Consider the following 5,500-nt stretch of genomic DNA (forward strand, 5'->3'; position numbering starts at 1 on the left):
TATTCTTTTGACATTGGTTCTGATTTTGGGATTTATTCGGCCAAAGGGGGCCTTCCGATGTTCAGATTGGCTAGAGTCCGTCTGGTACTGATTATTTTTTTCTTTTTTGTTTTGTTTTGTTTTTTTTTTTTACGGAGTTTGACGGCATTTCCAGGTAAGAGATAATGGATCTTCTTCTTCCAAGATTCTAAAGTGTGCTTTCGACTTTCATAGAGCGAAACTTGTTCTTTGACATCCTCCATCTATGGATTCGTACTCTCGATATCTGATGATCATTTTTCATTGTTTGCTCTTGAACTTTTCATCTTGAATTTGTTGGCTTTTTGCTATGAATTTGAGAACCAAGGTCATTGATTGGAAATATGAAAGTTGTTTCCACTCTATGCCCCTTGTATAGCATATATCTTCTCACTTTCTTCATTTTCTTTGAGCTTTCCATCTATGTCTTGCCCCTGGTATCGGTTGTAGCTTTCTAGACAATCTTCTTATTCTTGAAATAATTTTATCAATTCTTCACACTCTTTAGAGGGTAATGTATTTTCAATCGGCATTCACTGAATCAAAGTTTCAGTGCCAGTGTTTATCATTTCAATTTCATCTTTGAAAGGTTGGGATTGGCGCTCCTCCTCTCGTTCAAGTAATTGCTGTGACTCAAGTGGAGTTTCGTCAATTTTGTCCTCATTTGAAGAGGGAGTCTTATTTTAAGATCAGAAGCACACTTAAGAACAGACACAAGTGAACTTTTTGGAACTGACTGAAATTTTATTTAAAGAAAAGCTATTACATCAGACGACCTATCCTGAACATGCTCAGGATTCACAACTCTAAATAAGAAAGGGAAACAGAAGATAACTTGCCTGGACTAGGCATTGACCTTTAACTGTAAGACCGGACTCAACAATTATACTGACCATGATGACTGACTCAACATAAAATAGTAAGTGACTAAAACTTTAACTGCTGCAACTGTTTGGCGTTGAAGGCTCGGCGAAGGCTGGTTCGTTCTGAACATCATCATGGCTGATACTTTCAATTTTGGACAATGATGACCGATTCGCATAGGGAAATGCCCCTAGCTCAAGGATTCTGAGAGTGAACTCTGAAGGACTTAGCAAAATAATCTTGAAAAAGGTAGCTCCTAGAGGAGGAACAGACCAGGGGTACAAGCAAGATTGGATTATCTGGACCAGGCATGATCAGATCATGAGAACGCATAATCGAAAGATTGTGAGATTCTGCATCTGCCAGTTAGGGGATGGCATGAAGATACGATCGAATCGTATGACAGAAGAACGAAAGACGCACGATCAAAAGATTAGATGAGATAGCATAAGATTGCTTTCAACGGATAGATCATGAATGACTAATCCTATGAGATCTTTGGAAATGATGGGATTTATATCCTAACTCAAAGGGAATTTTTTTTTTTTCACATTTTATCAGTGTTACCTGAAGGCATCAACCTTAATCCTAATCTATCGGAGTGGAGAGAGAATCTCGACTCATGACTTTGTTCGTGTATATAAGGACCGATCGTGACCATTGGAAGATGGACCACGGCCTAATCTAAACACCAATGGGTAGGATATCCTAAACTAGGCTCACACACGTGATGCACATGTGTTCGTATACTACATGCATGTGTGGGTTAATCTAGGGGTAAGGCCAAGAGTTCCCTTAGCGCGAATCCCTGCTCGATATACTGTACCAGTGTCCGGCGTATCAGTACGTGAACAAGAGATCCGTTTACGTACCATAAAGGTACCAGGCTAAGGGTGGAATGCTTCTCTAGCACAGAGGCACCAGGTGATGAAATCCCAGTCAACCATGCTAGATAACACTCCGGGTTCCTAAAATAGGACGTGTGTGCACGTGAGATGCAAGGGTTTAGATGCAAGTGATGTAAGTGTGTGCAATAAGTTCGCGCGATCTATGATGCCTTCAGGTTTTGTTAGATTAAGTTTGAGTAAAATGTGATGAGAAAATAAAACAAGACAAACTAATCTGACAAGTATACAAGAGATAGAGTTCTTATGAGCCGGTTAAATTAAATTCAAATGAATTATCTTTTGGAATTTTAATGAAGTTAGGTGATCCCCAGCAGAGTCGCCAGACTGTGGTACCCTGATCCCGCGAGAGGGGTGTGGGGCGCGAGCCGCCGCTCTCTCTCTCTTGGTCTCTCGTATCCACGCGATTGGCGTGTGCATTTTATTATTGATTTGAATTAATCTTTCCTGTGAACTTGGGATCACTAAGGCAATCCGAATTCCACACGAAAGAGACTGACAGAGTCGCCACCTAGATGTGGGATCTAGGACCCGTAATTAACCAGAAATCTAGACTCGCTACCTGGTTACGAGAATGGAAGGTATGGGGAGTTATCCACCACATGCACCATTCTTGCCCGATAATCGGTCTTCGATTCCAAAAGCTAACTCTTTTAAATTTATTTTAAATGGCTCATTCAACTCTATGTTAATGTGCGAACTAAGTGACATGCATCCTATGATCTAATTTCAATGTGAATCCTAAATGTGTATCTTGATTTATTAATTTGTCTGGATTCAATCTAAGTGAAAGTTCTCCTAAAATTCTAATTTCATGGAAAGTCCTAAGTGATTTGATTAAGCATTTACAAGAAAATTAATATACAAAACACCACAATTTGTTTGTGGTGCCGACTCGCGGGTGGTATGCCATCAGACATCCAAGCTGCCTACGTACCCAAGCCTCACTGGGATCAGAGTCGACGTAGTTCGGTGCACCTAAGCTAAGTTACATATGCCTAACTCAACTAAGACACCGACCTAGACGGGATTGACTGTTTCAACAGTTTTAGGAGAAGTTATTTAATTCAAGTTGAAGATTTTATTATCTTAGGATTTCATCTAAGATGCTATATGATTCTCATCTAAATGCAAATGGTCCCTTAGACTAATGCAGGTTTGCCTTACATCCTAGTTTACTAGGCTTGTCCTAGGGAAAGATTGGGTGACTAGTGTAACTAGACCTATGGCACGGTTGCTATACATAGCAAGCGTCCGTGATGAGGCTGGACTCCTAACTCTAGGACTCCCTAAAACTTAAGACTCCCTAAAACTTAGGACACGACACGACACGACACCAGTGTTCCTAAATTGGGCTCTAAGGGTTCCTAAAGGAATTTTGAATCCACCGGCTCTTGGGAATCTCGAATTCTTTTGGGTTTGTGGAAACTTTTAGAGTTTTCTTGAAGCTTTTATTATCTGAAGGTATTTAGTGTGTTTGGTAGCTTTTAAAGTTGTTTATTTAGAAGGTTTTAGTTTCATTTGAAATTTTTAGTGGTCTTTTGGTTAATGGCTTTTAACGGATTTTTATCAGTGGATTTTAAATGGGTGAATTTTAGTTTTGTTAATTTTAGGTTGGATGTACTTTAGATTAATGTCTTTCGATTTTGGTTTGGAAAATGACGTTAACACAACCAAGTTTTGACAATTGCACAAATTCGACAAACCATTGACCATTAAAAGATCTGACAAATGCAGCCCACTAAAACTGTCGTAACTCTTTAACCGCTTGGCCAAATTCAACGTACAAACATGCGTTGGAAAGATCTTTTATAGGGCTACAACTTTGTAGTTCTCCATTGTTTGTAAATCTGTGATTTAGAGGTTCGAATTTGTGTTGAAAACAAAAGGACAGCAACATTAAACTGGAAATGCCTAAAGGTGTGCCGCAACCATTTTGGACTTAACTTTTTAACCGCTCGCTGTCTGATCTAGCACGAATACTCGTTGGAAACGGCACGAAAATATCTACTACTTTGTAGTTAACCATTTCCCACGATTCTGTTGTTTAGAGGTCGAAAAATCTGTTTAAAGTCTAACAGCTAGCACTATGACGGGAATGATATTGGCACCCCCATGTTTTCTTTTGATAGTTCTTATTTTTTTAGTGATTAAAAGACGGTGAATATGAAAAATGGCTTGAATGGGCCTGAGATTAGATTCAAATGGGATGTTTGAAAAAGGGGTTGTTTTTATCTACTTGGCAAGGTGGGGTATGGATATTGGGTTCTTGAGATTGAGTGGGGGCTGTTGTTATCAAATTGGAGTGGGGACTGTTGTTATCAATTGAAAGATGGAGGTTTTGTAAGCCAAATTAAATGGGTTTTGATAATTCATGTAAAATTCAAGTTTTCTTTCTTGTAAATGTTCAAAATTTTTAATGAATTGTTTTCCCAAAAGAAATCTAAATTCCCTAACAAGCCAATGATTTCAACATCCCATCGCAAATAGGTTCTAATGACCCTAACACATTAATTATATTTAGCATAAGTGAGAACATGACCAAGGCCAAACTAGTACAAAATTAAACATGACATCAACCAAAATATACGCAAAACAACACTCAATCCTACAAATATAGAAAAGAAAATAAAATTCCAAAAGACATACCTTTTTGTAGACGATATTCCATGCAAACTTATGGAGAAGAGGGATTTGGTCTAGAGAGAGGGCTTGAATTTTCTAAGAGAGGGGTTCTCTCCTCTTTTCTTTTTTTTTCTCCTTTTCTTTGGTGAGATGAGAGGGTATTTATAGGAGAATGGGATAGGAGGTTAGGTGAGGTTAGGTGAGGTTAGGTAAGGTTAGGTGAGGTTAGGTGATGTTAGGTGAGGTTAGGTGAGGTTTGGATGGTTATGATGGGAGGAGAGGTTAGGTGAGGTTAGGTGAGGTTTGAATGGTTAGGATGAGAGGAGAGGTTAGGTGGTTTTGGATGGTTAGACCCAGGTCATGATCTGCCATTGATCTAACGATTTACGGAAATCGGGTCTCGGAATGGAATCAGGGTCCGGGCTATGAAGTGACCCTAGCTTATTTTGTCCCGATTGATGATCCGTAAAGTCAGATCAAGATATTAATGACCTAAAACATATAAATCAATGATAGAGGGGGTTCTCACATGGATTTAACACACTAATTTATTTGTTGATTAAAACAAAACAAAATGGGGTGTCTACAATAGGTTACCCTAGTGGACGAGTTGTCTCTCGTGAGTGTTTGCAGTGAATATACACACAAAATTCCAAAACAAACTTTTCTTTCCAAATCTCACTATAGAATAAAGCCAAAAATTTCTAATTCTTTTTTTCTTTGATAAATTACTTAAAATAGAACAACTAGAATACCCCCATACTTAAACTTTGTATCTTATCCCAAGTTGAAAAAATTAGAAAAATATTTTAAATAAGGAATCTTCTTTTGAATTTCTCCTACTCTTCTCCCTTAAATTTGCTGCTAATGTAATCGTACCATAAAAGGAATTTGATTCGAAAACTTCGTAGAAAACTTACAAATTTATAGGTCCACCATACTTTCCACTTTTCCCATAGTTTCTAAGAATAGAACTCACTTTTTGTAATCCTCTACTGCTTTTGGCATGAATGACATGGAGGGCATGCACCAGACACCCAGGCTACTAAGCAGTGTCCGACTAATCTTTGATTTGCATATATCATAGA

At 38.4% G+C, this 5,500-nt stretch overlaps 1 long non-coding RNA gene across 1 annotated transcript; it reads right to left on the reverse strand.

Annotated features, from left to right (window-relative positions):
• Positions 1 to 741: 741 nt before the first annotated feature.
• LOC143852006 (uncharacterized) lies at positions 742 to 4,959 on the reverse strand. The gene is made up of 2 exons (XR_013236593.1): positions 4,437 to 4,959; positions 742 to 1,241 (listed from the first exon to the last, which is right to left on the reverse strand). It is a non-coding gene; the product is annotated as an uncharacterized LOC143852006 (long non-coding RNA).
• Positions 4,960 to 5,500: the final 541 nt, after the last annotated feature.

The sequence above is a fragment of the Tasmannia lanceolata genome, unplaced genomic scaffold (genome assembly GCF_043159265.1).
Source record: "Tasmannia lanceolata isolate RefF3 unplaced genomic scaffold, GAP_Taslan_0.1 ptg000018l, whole genome shotgun sequence".
Classification (NCBI taxonomy): domain Eukaryota; kingdom Viridiplantae; phylum Streptophyta; class Magnoliopsida; order Canellales; family Winteraceae; genus Tasmannia; species Tasmannia lanceolata.